The 17,819-nt window shown below is 41.1% G+C and overlaps 1 non-coding gene across 1 annotated transcript; it reads left to right on the top strand.

Moving 5' to 3' along the window:
- Positions 1–17,173: 17,173 nt before the first annotated feature.
- LOC112700246 (small nucleolar RNA R71) lies at positions 17,174–17,281 on the top strand. Its single transcript, XR_003153158.1, has one exon. It is a non-coding gene; the product is annotated as a small nucleolar RNA R71 (small nucleolar RNA).
- The last annotated feature ends 538 nt before the right edge of the window (positions 17,282–17,819 follow it).

The following is a 17,819-nucleotide window of genomic DNA, read 5'->3' as shown; positions in this document are numbered from 1 at the left end:
CACCCACTTAATCATTGTTGATCTAATCAATCCCCGGCAATGGCGCCAAAAACTTGATGGTGTTTTTGCGGAAAACGAATTTTCCAACACAAAACTCAACCGGCAAGTATACCGGGTCGCATCAAGTAGTAATAACTAACTTAGAGTGAGGTCGATCCCACAGGGATTAATGGATCAAGAAACTTTAGTGGGTGATTAGTTTAGTCAAGCTAACATTGAGTGAATTGTGTGAAACTGTAGCCAACAGAATGTAAATTTGCAGGAATTATAAAGTGCAGAAAGTAAATTGCATTGAAACTTAAATAACAAGAAAGTAAAATAGCTGAAACTTAAATTGCAAGAAAAGTAAATTGCATGAAAAGTAACGGGGCTGGGGTGCTGGAAATTAAAATTCAACAAGAAAATGTAAAGAGCATTCAAGCAGAGAGCTAGAATATGAAATGGGATGCAGCAGATTTCCAACAGAAAAGTAAAAATGCTTGAAGAATTAAAAATTAAAAGCGATGCTTAATTTGCAGCAATTTAAAAGAATGTTGAAGATCTCAGGGAATCAATGAGACTAGAGAACAAGTCTAGATCTCAAGCCCTTCCTTGATTCAACAGAAAACAAGTTTGCAGAAGAAAGAAGAAATGAAGCAGCAAATGAAAACTCAAATTCAACTATCAATTCTCTGAAATTATGCAGAAGAACAACCAAGAGAGATCTTAGACCAAGAAGGAAACAGAATTCCTTCACTTCTCAATCCAAGATTCAGATTTAACAAGGAAAATTAAAAGAGAGAGAGCTATCTACTACTACTACTCCCTAATGGAGCCAGCCTCCTTAATTCAGCTTTTTTGATGCCTTTATATAGGCTTTACAAAATGAAAAAATGAAAATGAAATTAAAACAAATTACAAAAATGAAAATCCTAATTTAATTGATCCATGTGCCTTTGAGTGATGATGTGGGCTTTGCTTGCTTTGGATTTGAGGGAGAATGGGTCTTGGATGGCCTTGATTCAATTTGGTGAGGAATTGAATTAAATTGAATTTTGGTTGATTTTGGCCCATATGTTGCTCCCAGGAGGCTGCCCTGCTCTTGTGGAGGGCAGAGCAGGGAAACTTTGTGTGGGTATCCAATTTGCATGCCAAGGCTTGGAAGCATCAGGATGCTGCCCTGCCCTTGGGGAGAGTAGGGCAGTGGTGGCATGGTGCGTGCCATGCTTCCCTGGGCCGTGTCAAAGTGATGCGCGCAAGCTCCCTTGTGTGTAGCGCTCCCCACTTCCCCTTAGGTGCTTGTGTTCGAACCTTGGTGAAAGCACTTGAGGAGTAATTTTTCCTTGATTTTCCATGAAGAGAGCACGACATTGCCCTGCTATCCAAGAGGGCAGAGCAGAAAATTGAGCGCTACTTTGCTTTGGAGTGAGGCTCCAGCTTCGAGCCTTGGTGGAAGCACTTTGGTTTATTTTCGCTTATTTTTGGCCCTTAAAGATGCCTTTCACTCATGCCTCAATTGTACGCCAAATATAGAATGCTATATATCGTTGGAAAGCTCTGAATGTCAGGTTTCCAACGCAGCTGGAAGCACATCAATTGAACATTTGTAGCTCAAGTTATAGCCCTTTGAAGGAGGCATGGTCATGCTGTGAGCGCCCAGATTTTACCTTAGCGAAAATTCTTGCTTCCAACCTCACTTTGAATCACGATACTGCTCTGCCCTTGGCAAGAGCAGGACAGTGTGTGCTGATTGCCTATTCTCCTTTAATTTGGTCATGGGCCACGCTTTTAAAAGCGTGGCCTAAGGCTCCAAAGTGTGCTCCAACTTCAAAGTGTGCTCCAAAGCTCTTTTTTTCCTCTTTTTTTGTGCTTCTTTGCTTCTTTTTCTTCTTATTTCCTACAAGATTTATAAAATTAAAAGATCAAGAAAATCTTCCAATTAAGCACAAAAGAATGCAATATTTAAGCACTAATCATCAATTTCTTATATGAAAAAGCATAGAAAAATAGGTATATGATGACTTGTCATCACTAGCTGCTGACATACCATTTGTGTTTGACACACAGTGTCTGCAGGCATTTGAGACCCTGAAAGCCAAGCTGGTCACAGCACCAGTCATCTCTGCACCAGACTGGACATTGCCATTTGAACTAATGTGTGATGCCAGTGTCCATGCCATTGGTGCAGTGTTGGGACAGAGGCATAACAAGCTTCTGCATGTCATTTATTATGCCAGCCGTGTTCTAAATGACGCACAGAAGAATTACACAACCACAAAAAAAGAGTTACTTGCAGTGGTCTATGCCATTGACAAGTTTAGATCCTATTTGGTAGGGTCAAAAGTGATTGTGTACACTGACCATGCTGCTCTTAAATACTTACTCACAAAGTAGGATTCAAAACCCAGGCTCATAAGGTGGGTTCTGCTTCTGCAAGAGTTTGATATAGAAATAAGAGATAGAAAAGGGACAGAGAACCAAGTAGCTGATCATCTGTCCCGAATAGAACCAGTAGCTGGGGCGTCCCTCCCTTCTACTGAGATCTCTGAGACTTTCCCAGATGAGCAACTCTTTGCCATCCAGGAAGCTCCATGGTTTGTAGATATTGCAAATTATAAAGCTGTGAGGTTCATACCCCAGGAGTACAGCAGGGTGCAAAGAAAGAAATTAATTTCAGATGCCAAGTACTACCTCTGGGATGAGCCATATCTCTTTAAGAGATGTGTAGACGGAATGATACGTAGATGTGTACCCAGAGAGGAAGCACAAAGGATCCTATGGCACTGCCATGGATCACAGTATGGGGGACATTTCGGAAGTGAGCGAACAACCACTAAGGTCCTCCAATGTGGCTTCTACTGGCCTACTCTCTATAGAGATGCCCGAGAGTTTGTGCATAACTATGACTGTTGCCAAAGAGCTGGTAACTTGCCTCATGGATACGCCATGCCTCAACAAGGGATCTTAGAGATTGAATTGTTTGATGTATGGGGGATTGACTTCATGGGTCCGTTCCCACCATCATACTCAAACACTTACATTCTGGTGGCAGTGGACTATGTATCAAGTGGGTAGAAGCAATTGCTACACCCACTAATGATACTAAGACCGTGCTGAAATTCCTCCAGAAACACATCTTCAGTAGATTTGGTGTTTCCAGAGTCCTAATCAGTGATGGGGGCACTCATTTCTGTAATAAACAGCTCTACTCTGCTATGGTCCGATATGGAATTAGCCACAAAGTGGCAACCCCGTATCATCCACAGACAATTGGGCAAGCTGAAGTCTCTAACAGAGAGCTAAAAAGAATCCTAGAACGGACTGTAATTGCCCGTAGAAAGGATTGGGCAAAGAGCTTGGATGATGCTCTGTGGGCATACAGAATAGCATTCAAGACTCCAATAGGAACCTCTCCATACCAACTTGTGTATGGCAAGGCCTGTCATCTACCCCTGGAACTGGAACATAAAGCCTACTGGGCAACCAGATTCCTAAACCTGGATGCTAAGTTAGCTGGTGAAAAAAGATTGCTCCAGCTAAATGAGCTAGATGAATTTAGACTCAGTGCCTTTGAAAATGCAAAAATTTATAAGGAAAAGGCAAAGAAGTGGCATGACAAGAAGTTGTCATCCAGAGTCTTTGAGCCAGGACAAAAAGTTCTGCTCTTCAACTCTAGGCTCAGACTGTTCCCAAGAAAACTTAAATCCCGGTGGAGGGGTCCGTATGTGATTACAGGAGTGTCACCGTATGGATATGTTGAGCTTCAGGATACTGATTCTGACAAAAAGTTCATTGTTAATGGACAGAGGATCAAGCATTATCTTGAAAGCAATTTTGAGCAAGAATGCTCAAAACTAAGGCTTGAATGATTCTCAGTGAAGGTCCAGCTAAAGACAATAAAGAAGCGCTTGCTGGGAGGCAACATAGTCATTAACAGGTTATCTGTTTTGTTTAATCAAAGTTTGATACATATTCTCAAAAGGGCAATTATCAAAATTGAAGGAATTCACAGAGTTACGGAAGGATTCAGTGCAAAAAACAGAGAAAAGGGGCTTGCTGGCGAAAAAACGCCAATAAGGGGTGCTTTGGGCGTTAAACGCCAGAATGGGCACCATTCTGGGCGTTTAACGCCAGGTGTGCAACATCCTGGGCGTTTAGCAAAACGCCCAATGATGAAGGGGTTTCTGGCATTTAACGCCAGCCAGGGTACCTGGCTGGGCGTTAAACGCCCAAATTGGCCAACATTTGGGCGTTAAACGCCAGAATGGATACCATTTTGGGCGTTAACGCCAGAAAGGTGGGGGACAGAGATTTTGCTTTCCACTTCAAATTTTCTCAAACTTTCCTGTTTTGATCCATAATCTTCTACATAAACACATTTTAAACTTTCATTATTCACCTTCAAATTTTCAAAATTAAAATCATTCTTCAAATCTCTTTCAAATCCTTTCCAATTCTTCTTTAAAAAACTCAAATATCTCTCAAATTCTTTCCATATCTTCCCAAATCTCCTTCAAAAATTTCAAAATCTCTCCGCCTTCCTTATAAATATATGTTCGGCCACACCCCCTTCCCCACCATTCGAATTTGCTCTCCTTCTCTCTCTCTCCTCTTTCCTTTCTTTTGCTTGAGGTCATGCAAACCTCTAAGTTTGGTGTGTTTTTCTGTGATCACTAAGCTAAGGTTCATCAAGATCATGGCTCCCAAAGGAAAATAAACCAACTCAAGAGGCAAGAAAGAGAACACTCCCAAGGACCTTTGGAGTCAAGAGAGGTTCTTAACCAAAGAACATGCAGACCATTACTGCAAAATAATAGGTCTAAGGTCAGTGATCCCGGAAGTTAAATTTGATCTGAAAAAAGATGAATATCCGGAGATCCAAGAGCAAATTCGAAACAGAGGATGGGAAGTTCTAACCAACCCTGAGACAAAGGTTGGGAGAAATATGGTTTAGGAATTCTACTCAAATCTGTGGCTAACAGATAAGCAGAGAATGACTGGAACCGCTTTTCATACCTACAGAACCATGGTCAGAGGGAAAATTATTTACTTCCATCTGGACAAAATAAGAGAGGTCTTCAAATTACCTCAACTACAAGATGATCCTGAATCTTTTAATAGGAGAATGGTGAGAGTAGATAAGGGGTTGGATCAATTCCTAGAGGACATATGCCTCCCTAGAACCAAGTGGATGACCAATTCAAAAGGTGTCCCAAACCAACTCAAGAGGGGAGATCTCAAACCAGTTGCAAGAGGCTGGTTGGACTTCATAGGGCGTTCTATCTTGCCCACTAGTAACCGTTCTAAGGTTATTATCAAGAGAGCAGTGATGATTCATTGTATTATGCTAGGAAAAGAAGTGGAGATCCATCATCTGATTGCCTGTGAGATTTACACAATTGCAAACAAGAACTCCACTGAAGCCAAACTGGCTTACCCAAGCTTAATCTCTTTGTTATGTAAAGATGCTGGGGTGAGGATGGGAGTAGATGAATTCATCCCAATTGAGCACCCAATCACCAAGAGGTCAATGGAAGGACAAATGCAAGATAACTCTAACAAAAGGAGGGCGCAGGAGTTCCTCCCTGAACTTCCTGAAATTGACTACTGGACTCGTCTAGAAGCATCTGTTGCCAAGCTGCAAGAAGCTATGGAACAAATTAAGGAAGAACAGCAGAATCAAAACTGCATGCTCTGCAAATTGCTGAAGGAACAAGAGAAGCAGGGGCGTGAGCTACAGGAGTTGAAGCGCCAAAAGATCTCCCTTGAAGGGTCAAATACCCCACAAGTTGAGGGAGCATCCACTTCTCAAAATCAAGGTTATTGAGTCCTAACTCTGTGATAACCTCTATCATTAGGAGTCTATTTAAATTCTTGTTTTCTATTACTATTAGTCTTATCTTATATCTATTTTTGAGTCTTGTTCTTAATTCATGATTAATAAAATTTAAGGTTCATGTCTTAAAGCTATGAATGTCCTATAAATCCATCACCTCTCTTAAATGAAAAATGCTTTAATCACAAAAGAACAAGAAGTACAGGATTTCGAATTCATCTTTGAAACTAGTTGAATTAGTTTGATGTGGTGACAATACTTTTTGTTTTCTGAATGAATGCTTGAACAGTGCATATGTCTTTTGAATTTGTTGTTTCAAGAATGTTAAAAAATTGTTGGCTCTTGAAAGAATGATGGAAAAGGAGAAATGTTATTGGGGATTTGAAAAATCATCAAATTGATTCTTGAAGCAAGAAAAAGCAGTGAATACAAAAAAAAAAAGAAAATAAATAAATAAATAAATAAATAAAGTTGTGATCCAAGGCAAAAAGAGTGTGCTTAAAAACCCTGGACACCTCTAATTGGGGACTCTAGTAAAGCTGAGTCACAATCTGAAAAGGTTCACCCAAGTATGTGTCTGTGGCATGTATGTATCCGGTGTTAATACTGGAAGACAGAGTGCTTTAGGCCACAGCCAAGACTCATAAAGTAGCTATGTTCAAGAATCATCATACTTAACTAGGAGAATCAATAACACTATCTGAGTTCTGAGTTCCTATAGATGCCAATCATTCTGAAGTTCAAAGGATAAAGTGAGATGCCAAAACTGTTCAGAAGCAAAAAGCTACTAGTCCCGCTCATCTAATTGGAGCTAAGTTTCTCTGATATTTTGGAATGTATAGTATATTCTCTTCTTTTTATTCTATTTTGATTTTCAGTTGCTTGGGGAGAAGCAACAATTTAAGTTTGGTGTTGTGATGAGCGGATAATTTATACGCTTTTTGGCATTATTTTTAGTATGTTTTTAGTATATTTTAGTTAGTTTTTATTACATTTTTATTAGTTTTTAGTTAAAATTCATTTTTCTGGGCTTTACTATGAGTTTGTGTGTTTTTCTGTGATTTCAGGTATTTTCTGGCTGAAATTGAGGGACCTGAGCAAAAATCTGATTCAGATGCTAAAAAGGACTGCAGATGCTGTTGGATTCTGACCTCCCTGCACTCGAAGTGGATTTTCTAGAGCTACAGAGGCCCAAAAGGTGCAATCTCAATTTCGTTGGAAAGTAGACATCCTGGGTTTTCCAGAAATGTATAATAGTCCATACTTTGCCCGAGATTTGATGGCCCAGACCGGCGTTGCAAATCAGCTTCAGAATTCCCGGCGTTAAACGCCGGAACTGGCACAAAAATTGGAGTTAAACGCCCAAACTGGCATAAAAGCTGGCGTTTAACTCCAGAAAAAGTCTCTACACATGGAAGCTTCAATGCTCAGCCCAAGAACACACCAAGTGGATCCCGGAAGTGGATTTTTACGTAATTTACTCATTTCTGTGTACCCTAGGTTACTAGTTCACTATTAATAGGACCTTTTGATATTGTATCTCTACCTCATGACACATTACACGTTTCTTATTGTATCTTCTACGGCATGAGTCTCTAAACCCCATGGTTGGGGGTGAGGAGCTCTGCTGTGTCTTGATGGATTAATGCAATTACTACTATTTTTCATTCAATCACGCTTGCTTCTATTCTAAGATATCACTTGTTCCTAAACTTGATGAATGTGATGATCCGTGACACTCATCATCATTCTCACCTATGAACGTGTGTCTGACAACCACCTCCGTTCTACCTTAGATTGAGTAGATATCTCTTGGGTTCCATAATCAGAATCTTCGTGGTATAAGCTAGAATTGATGGCGGCATTCAAGAGAATCCGGAAGGTCTAAACCTTGTCTATGGTATTCTGAGTAGGATTCAAGGATTGAATGACTGTGACGAGCTTCAAACTCCTGAGGGCTGGGCGTTAGTGACAGACGCAAAAGAATCACTTGATTCTAGTCCAACCTGATTGAGAACCGACAGATGATTAGCCGTGCTGTGACAGAGTGCGTTGAACATTTTCACTGAGAGGATGGGAGGTAGCCATTAACAACGGTGAAACCCTACATACAGCTTGCCATGGAAGAAGCCTTGCGTGCATGAAGAAGAAGACGGTAGGAAAGCAGAGATTCAGAAGATAGAGCATCTCCAAAACCTCAACCTGTTCTCCATTACTGCAAAACAAGTACTTATTTCATGTTCTTTCACTTTTCACAATTAAACCTGATAATTATTGATATCCTGACTAAGAGTTACAAGATAACCATAGCTTGCTTCAAGCCGACAATCTCCGTGGGATCGACCCTTACTCACGTAAGGTATTACTTGGACGACCCAGTGCACTTGCTGGTTAGTTGTGCGGGATTGCAAAAGTGTGATTGCAATTTTGTGCACCAGTAGTCCATCAGCACACCTCTTAAAGAGGTATCGTTCATCCCATATGAAATGCTTGACAATATATATGAGCTTCCTTCTTAAGTGCTTGTCGATGTTGGAAGGTAGCTCTCAATGGCCTTGAAATTGGCTATGTCTGCAAACCATGGAGCCTCTTGGAGCATCATCAATTGCTCATCTGGGAAATTCTCATTTACACTAGGGCTGTGTGCTTCATTGTTTATGTGTGGGATCCTTGATAGGTAGTTTGCCACCTTATTTTCTGCTCCACTTCTATTCTTGATTTCAATATTGAACTCTTAGAGTAATAGGATCTATCTGATCAATCTGGGCTTGGATTCTTGTTTAGTTAACAAGTATTTGAGTGCTGCATGGTCAGTAAATACAACTACTTTAGAACCAATAAGGTAAGATCTGAATTTGTCAAAGCAAAGACTATAGCAAGGAATTTTTTTCTATGGTAGTGTAGGTCCTTTGGGCTTCATTAAAGACCTTTCTAGCATAATAGATGACATGCACTAGCTTGTCTCTGCTCTGTCCTAATACAGCACCAATGGCAAAGTCTGATGCATCACACATCAATTCAAAAGGCAAATCCCAGCTTGGTGGTGCTATAATAGGTGCAGAGGAGAGCTTACTTTTAAGCTCCTCAAAAGCTTGCATGCATTCTTTATCAAATATGAAGGGTACATTAGAAACAAGCAAGTTGCTTAATGATTTAGCAATCCTTGAGAAGTCTTTAATGAACCTTCTATAGAAGCCAGCATGTCCCAAGAAGCTCCTAACTGCTTTGACATTGCAAGGTGGGGGTAACTTTTCAATCACTTCCATCCTGGCTCTGTGGTGCACGAAATTGTGATCATCAATGGCGCCATCAACATGGTACGCTCAATTGTAATCTCAACTCTTTATCACAACTTCACACAATTAACCAGCAAGTGTACTGGGTCGTCCAAGTAATAAACCTTACGCGAGTAAGGGTCGATCCCACAGAGATTGTTGGTATAAAGCAAGCTATGGTCACCTTGTAAATCTTAGTCAGGCAAACTCAAATGGTTGTGAATGATGAATAAAACATAAAGATAAAGATAGAGATACTTATGTAATTCATTGGTGGGAATTTCAGATAAGCGTATGAAGATGCTTTGTCCCTTCCGTCTCTCTGCTTTCCTACTGTCTTCATCCAATCCTTCTTACTCCTTTCCATGGCAAGCTGTATGTAGGGTTTCACCGTTGTCAGTGGCTACCTCCCATCCTCTCAGTGAAAATGTTCAACGCACCCTGTCACGGCACGGCTAATCATCTGTCGGTTCTCAATCAGGTTGGAATAGAATCCAGTGATTCTTTTGCGTCTGTCACTAACGCCCAGCCTTTAGGAGTTTGAAGCTCGTCACAGTCATTCAATCATTGAATCCTACTCAGAATACCACAGACAAGGTTTAGACCTTTCGGATTCTCTTGAATGCAGTCATCAATTCTAGCTTATACCACGAAGATTCCGATTAAAGAATCCAAGAGATATCCACCCAATCTAAGGTAGAACGGAGGTGATTGACAGTCAAACGTTCATAGGTGAGAATGATAATGAGTGTCATGGATCATCACATTCATCAAGTTGAAGAACAAGTGATATCTTGGAACAAGAACAAGCTGAATTGAGTAGAAGAACAATAGTAATTGCATTAATACTCGAGGTACAGCAGAGCTCCACACCTTAATCTATGGTGTGTAGAAACTCCACCGTTGATAATACATAAGTGATAGTGTGATCATTGGCTTCGGCCCCAGAGAGGAAACCAGAAGAACCAAGATGAAAATACAATAGCAAAAGGTCTTATTTATAAAGGACTAGTAGCCTAAGGTTTACAAAGATGAGTAAATGACATAAAAATCCACTTCCAGGCCCACTTGGTGTGTGCTTGGGCTGGGCATTGAAGCATTTTCGTGTAGAGACTTCTCTTGGAGTTAAACGCCAGCTTTTGTGCCAGTTTGGGCGTTTAACTCCCATTCTTGTGCCAGTTCCGGCGTTTAACGCCGGGCATTCTTGAGCTGATTTGGAACGCCGGTTTGGGCCATAAAATCTCGGGAAAGGTATTGACTATTATACATTGCTGGAAAGCCCAGGATGTCTACTTTCCAACACCGTTGAGAGCGCGCTAATTGAGCTTCTGTAGCTCCAGAAAATCCACTTCGAGTGCAGGGAGGTCAGAATCCAACAGCATCTGCAGTCCTTTTTAGTCTCTGAATCAGATTTTTGCTCAAGTCCCTCAATTTCAGCCAGAAAATACCTGAAATCACAAAAAAACACACAAACTCATAGTAAAGTCCAGAAAAGTGAATTTTAACTAAAAACTAATAAAAATATACTAGAAACTAACTAAAACATACTAAAAACATACTAAAAACAATGCCAAAAAGCGTATAAATTATCCGCTCATCACAACACCAAACTTAAATTGTTGCTTGTCCTCAAGCAACTGAAAATCAAATAAGATAAAAAGAAGAGAATATACAATGAATTCCAAAAACATCTATGAAGATCAGAATTAATTAGATGAGCGGGGCTTTTAGATTTTTTGCCTCTGAACAGTTTTGGCATCTCACTCTATCCTTTGAAATTCAGAATGATTGGCTTCTTTAGGAACTCAGAATCCAGATAGTGTTATTGATTCTCTGGTGGACGAAATTGTGATCACTACAACTTCGCACAACTAACCAGCAAGTGTACTGGGTCGTCCAAGTAATAAACCTTACGCGAGTAAGGGTCGATCCCACAGAGATTGTTGGTATGAAGCAAGCTATGGTCACCTTGTAAATCTTAGTCAGGCAAACTCAAATGGATATGAATGATGAATAAAACATAAAGATAAAGATAGAGATACTTATGTAATTCATTGGTGGGAATTTCAGATAAGCGTATGAAGATGCTGGGTCCCTTCCGTCTCTCTGCTTTCCTACTGTCTTCATCCAATCCTTCTTACTCCTTTCCATGGCAAGCTGTATGCAAGGGTTTCACCGTTGTCAGTGGCTACCTCCCATCCTCTCAGTGGAAATGTTCAATGCACCCTGTCATGGCACGGCTATCCATCTGTCGGTTCTCAATCAGACCGGAATAGAATCCAGTGATTCTTTTGCGTCTGTCACTAACGCCCCGCCCTCAGGAGTTTGAAGCTCGTCACAGTCATTCAATCATCGAATCCTACTCAGAATACCACAGACAAGGTTTAGACCTTCCAGATTCTCTTGAATGCCGCCATCAGTTCTAGCTTATACCACGAAGACTTTGATCTCACGGAATGGCTGGCTCGGTTGTCAGGCGAGCGCTCGGTTGTCAGGCGATCAACCATGCGTTGTGTATTAGGAATCCAAGAGATATTCACCCAATCTAAGGTAGAACGGAGGTGGTTGTCAGGCACACGTTCATAGGTGAGAATGATGATGAGTGTCACGGATCATCACATTCATCAAGTTGAAGAACAAGTGATATCTTAGAACAAGAACAAGCGGAATTGAATAGAAGAACAATAGTAATTGCATTAATACTCGAAGTACAGCAGAGCTCCACACCTTAATCTATGGTGTGTAGAAACTCCACCGTTGAAAATACATAAGAACAAGGTCTAGGCATGGCCGTGAGGCCAGCCTTCCAATGATCAAAAGATCTAAAGATCAAAAGATTCCAAAGATTCAAAGATGAAAATACAATAGTAAAAGGTCCTATATATAGAGAACTAGTAGCCTATGGTTTACGGAGATGAGTAAATGACATAAAAATCCACTTCTGGGCCCACTTGGTGTGTGCTTGGGCTGAGCATTGAAGCATTTTCGTGTAGAGACTCTTCTTGGAGTTAAACGCCAGCTTTGGTGCCAGTTTGGGCGTTTAACTCCCATCCTTGTGCCAGTTCCGGCGTTTAACGCTGGGAATTCTGAAGGTGACTTTGAACGCTGGTATGAGCCATCAAATCTTGGGCAAAGTATGGACTATCATATATTGATGGAAAGCCCAAGATGTCTACTTTCCAACGCCGTTGAGAGCGCGCCAATGGAGCTTCTGTAGCTCCAGAAAATCCACTTCGAGTGCAAGGAGGTCAGAATCCAACAGCATCTGCAGTCCTTTTTTGTCTCTGAATCAGATTTTTGCTCAGGTCCCTCAATTTCAGCCAGAAAATACCTGAAATCACAGAAAAACATACAAACTCATAGTAAAGTCCAGAAAAGTGAATTTTAACTAAAAACTAATAAAAATATACTAAAAACTAACTAGATCATACTAAAAACATACTAAAAACAATGCCAAAAAGCGTACAAATTATCCGCTCATCACAACACCAAACTTAAATTGTTGCTTGTCTCCAAGCAACTAAAAATCAAACAAGATAAAAAGAAGAGAATATGCAATGAATTTCAAAAACATCTATGAAGATCAGTATTAATTAGATGAGCGGGGGCTTTTAGCTTTTTGCCTCTGAACAGTTTTGGCATCTCACTCTATCCTTTGAAATTCAGAATGATTGGCTTCTTTAGGAACTCAGAATCCAGATAGTGTCATTGATTCTCCTAGTTAAGTATGATGATTCTTGAATACAGCTACTTATTGAGTCTTGGCCGTGGCCCAAAGCATTCTGTCTTCCAGTATTACCACCGGATACATACATGCCACAGACACATAATTGGGTGAACCTTTTCAGATTGTGACTCAGCTTTGCTAGAGTCCCCAATTAGAGGTGTCCAGGGTTCTTAAGCACACTCTTTTTGCCTTGGATCACAACTTTATTTCTTTCTTTTTCTCTTTCTTTTTCTTTCTCTCTTCTTTTTTTTCGAATTTTTTTTTGTATTCACTGCTTTTTCTTGCTTCAAGAATCATTTTTATGATTTTTCAGATCCTCAGTAACATGTCTCCTTTTTCATCATTCTTTCAAGAGCCAACATTCATGAACCACAAATTCAAAAGACATATGCACTGTTTAAGCATACATTCAGAAGACAAAAGTATTGCCACCACATCAAAATAATTAAACTGTTATAAAATTCAAAATTCATGCAATTCTTCTCTTTTTCAATTAAGAACATTTTTCATTCAAGAGAGGTGATGGATTCATAGGACATTCATAACTTTAAGACATAGACACTAAGACACTAATGATCACAAGACACAAACATAGATAAACACAAGCACTAAAATTCGAAAAACAGAAAAATAAAGAACAAGGAAATTAAAGAACGGGTCCACCTTAGTGATGGCGACTTGTTCTTCCTCTTGAAGATCCTATGGAGTGCTTGAGCTCCTCAATGTCTCTTCCTTGTCTTTGTTGCTCCTCTCTCATGATTCTTTGATCTTCTCTAATTTCATAGAGGAGAATGGAATGTTCTTGGTGCTCCACCCTTAGTTGTCCCATGTTGGAACTCAATTCTCCTAGGGAGGTGTTTAGTTGCTCCCAATAGTTTTGTGGAGGAAAGTCCATCCCTTGAGGCATCTCAGGGATTTGATGATGAGAGGGGTCTCTTGTTTGCTCCATCCTTTTCTTAGTGATGGGCTTGTCCTCATCAATGGGGATGTCTCCCTCTATGTCAACTCCAACTGAATAACAGAGGTGACAAATGATATGAGGAAAGGCTAACCTTGCCAAGGTAGAGGACTTGTCTGCCACCTTATAAAGTTCTTAGGATATCACCACATGAACTTCTATTTCTTCTCCAATCATGATGCTATGAATTATGATAGCCCGGTCTATAGTAACTTCGGACCGGTTGCTAGTGGGAATGATTGAGCGTTGGATAAACTCCAATCATCCTCTAGCCACGGGCTTGAGGTCATGCCTTCTCAATTGAACCGGCTTTCCTCTTGAATCTCTCTTCCATTGGGCGCCCTCTTCACATATGATTGTGAGGACTTGGTCCAACCTTTGATCAAAGTTGACCCTTCTAGTGTAAGGATGTTCATCTCCTTGCATCATGGGCAAGTTGAAGGCCAACCTTACATTTTTCAGACTAAAATCCAAGTATTTCCCCCGAACTATAGTAAGCCAATTCTTTGGATCCGGGTTCACACTTTGATCATGGTTCTTGGTGATCCATGCATTGGCATAGAACTCTTGAACCATTAAGATTCTGACTTGTTGAATGGGGTTGGTAAGAACTTCCCAACCTCTCCTTCGGATCTCATGTCGGATCTCCGGATATTCACTCTTTTTGAGTTTGAAAGGGACCTCGGGGATCACCTTCTTCAAGGCCACAACTTCATAGAAGTGGTCTTGATGCACCCTTGAGATGAATCTCTCCATCTCCCATGACTCGGAGGTGGAAGCTTTTACCTTCCCTTTCCTCTTTCTAGAGGTTTCTCCGGCCTTGGATGCCATAAATGGTTATGGAAAAACAAAAAACAATGCTTTTATCACACCAAACTTAAAAGGTTTGCTCGTCCTCGAGCAAAAAAAGAAAGAAGAGAGTAGAAGAAGAAGAAATGAAGGAGATGGGGGAGGCTTTGTGGTTCGGCCAAAGGAGGAGAAAGAGTGTTTATGTTGTGTGAAAATGAAGGAGTGAAGATGGGTTTATATAGGAGTGGGGGGAGGGTGATGGTTCGGTCATGTATGGGAGGGTTTGGGTGGGAAAGTGGTTTGAATTTGAATGGTGAGGTAGGTGGGGTTTTATGAAGGATGGATGTGAGTGGTGAAGAGAAAGATGGGATTTGATAGGTGAAGGGTTTTTGGGGAAGAGGAGTGGAGTTGATTGGTGAATGGGTGAAGAAGAGAGAGAGTGGTGGGGTAGGTGGGGATCCTGTGGGGTCCACAGATCCTGAGGTGTCAAGGAAAAGTCATCCCTGCACCAAGTGGCGAGCAAAATTGCTCTTTGTGCCAAATCTGGCGTTAAACGCCGGGCTGGTGCCCATTTCTGGCGTTTAACACCAAGTTCTTGCCCTTTACTGGCGTTTAACGCCAGTCTGGTGCCCCTTTCTGGCGTTAAACGCCCAGAATGGTGCCAGACTGGGCGTTAAACGCTCATCTGCTAGCCTTACTGGCGTTTAAACGCCAGCAGGATCTTCCTCCAGGGTGTGCTGTTTTTCTTTCTGTTTTTCTTTCTGTTTTTGCTTTTTTAATTGATTTTGTGACTTTTCATGATCATCAACCTACAGAAAACATAAAATAACAAAGGGAAATAGATAAAATATAACATTGGGTTGCCTCCCAACAAGCGCTTCTTTAATGTCAGTAGCTTGACAGAGGGCTCTCATGGAGCCTCACAGATGCTCAGAGTAATGTTGGAACCTCCCAACACCAAACTTAGAGTTTGAATGTGGGGGTTCAACACCAAACTTAGAAGTTGGTTGTGGCCTCCCAACACCAAACTTAGAGTTTGACTGTGGGGGCTCTGTTTGGCTCTGTTTTGAGAGAAGCTCTTCATGCTTCCTCTCCATGGTGACAGAGGGATATCCTTGAGCCTTAAACACAAAGGATTCTTCATTCACTTGAATGATCAATTCTCCTCTATCAACATCAATCACAGCCTTTGCTGTAGCTATGAAGGGTTTGCCGAGGATGATGGATTCATCCATGCACTTCCCAGTCTCTAGGACTATAAAATCAGCAGGGATGTAATGGTCTTCAACTTTTACCAGAACATCCTCTACAAGTCCATGAGCTTGTTTTCTTGAGTTATCTGCCATCTCTAGTGAGATTTCTGCAGCTTGCACCTCAAAGATCCCTAGCTTCTCCATTACAAAGAGAGGCATGAGGTTTACACTTGACCCTAAGTCACACAAGGCCTTCTTGAAGGTCATGGTGCCTATGGTACAAGGTATTGAAAACTTCCCAGGATCCTGTCTCTTTTGAGGTAATTTCTGCCTAGACAAGTCATCCAGTTCTTTGGTGAGCAAAGGGAGTTCATCCTCCCAAGTCTCATTTCCAAATAACTTGTCATTTAGCTTCATGATTGCTCCAAGGTATTTAGCAACTTGCTCTTCAGTGACATACTCATCCTCTTCAGAGGAAGAATACTCATCAGAGCTCATGAATGGCAAAAGTAAATCCAATGGAATCTCTATGGTCTCATTTTGAGCCTCAGATTCCCATGGTTCCTCATTTGGGAACTCATTGGAGGCCAGTGGACGTCCATTGAGGTCTTCCTCAGTGGCGTTCACTGCCTCTTCTTCCTCTCCATATTCGGCCATGTTGATGGCCTTGCACTCTCCTTTTGGATTTTCTTCTGTATTGCTTGGAAGAGTACTAGGAGGGAGTTCAGTAATTTTCTTGCTCAGCTGTCCCACTTGTGCCTCCAAATTTCTAATGGAGGACCTTGTTTCAGTCATGAAACTTTGAGTGGTTTTGATTAGATCAGAGACCATGGTTGCTAAGTCAGAGTGGTTCTGCTTAGAACTCTCTGTCTGTTGCTGAGAAGATGATGGAAAAGGCTTGCCATTGCTAAACCTGTTTCTTCCACCATTATTGTTGTTGAAACCTTGTTGAGGTCTCTGTTGATCCTTCCATGAGAGATTTGGATGATTTCTCCATGAAGGATTATAGGTGTTTCCATAGGGTTCTCCCATGTAATTCACCTCTTCCATTGAAGGGTTCTCAGGATCATAAGCTTCTTCCTCAGATGAAGCCTCCTTAGTACTACCTGGTGCATTTTGCATTCCAGACAGACTTTGAGAAATCATATTGACTTGTTGAGTCAATATTTTGTTCTAAGCCAATATGGCATTCAGAGTGTCAATCTCAAGAACTCCTTTCTTCTGATTAGTCACATTGTTCACAGGATTCCTTTCAGAAGTATACATGAATTGGTTATTTGCAACCATTTCAATTAGTTCTTGAGCTTCTGTAGGCGTCTTCTTCAGATGAAGAGATCCTCCAGCAGAGCTATCCAAAGACATCTTGGATAGTTCGGAGAGACCATCATAGAAAATACCTATGATGCTCCATTCAGAAAGCATATCAGAGGGACACTTTCTGATTAATTGTTTGTATCTTTCCCAAGCTTCATAGAGGGATTCTCCTTCCTTCTGTCTGAAGGTTTGGACTTCCACTCTAAGCTTACTCAATTTTTGAGGTGGAAAAAACTTTGCCAAGAAGGCATTGACTAGCTTTTCCCAAGAGTTCAGGCTTTCTTTAGGTTGTGAGTCCAACCATGTCCTAGCTCTGTCTCTTACAGCAAAAGAGAATAGCATAAGTCTGTAGACCTCAGGGTCAACCCCAATAGTCTTGACAGTGTCACAGATCTGCAAGAATTCAGCTAAAAACCGATGAGGATCTTCCAATGGAAGTCCATGGAACTTGCAATTCTGTTGCATCAGAGAAATTAATTGAGGCTTAAGCTCAAAGTTGTTTGCTCCAATGGTAGGGATAGAGATGCTTCTCCCATAAAAGTCGGGAGTAGGTGCAGTAAAGTCACCCAGCACCCTCCTTGCATTGTTGGCATTGTTGTTGTTTTCAGCTGCCATGGGTTCTTCTTCTTTGAAGATTTCTGTTAGGTCCTCTACAGAGGATTGTGCCTTGGCTTCTCTTAGCTTTCGCTTTAAGGTCCTTTCAGGTTCAGGGTCAGCCTCAACAAGAATGCTTTTGTCTTTGCTTCTG

This window comes from Arachis hypogaea, chromosome 6, assembly GCF_003086295.3.
Source record: "Arachis hypogaea cultivar Tifrunner chromosome 6, arahy.Tifrunner.gnm2.J5K5, whole genome shotgun sequence".
Classification (NCBI taxonomy): Eukaryota; Viridiplantae; Streptophyta; class Magnoliopsida; order Fabales; family Fabaceae; genus Arachis; species Arachis hypogaea.
The sequence above is the reverse complement of the archived record's forward strand: the minus strand, read 5'-3'. Positions and strand labels throughout refer to the sequence as shown.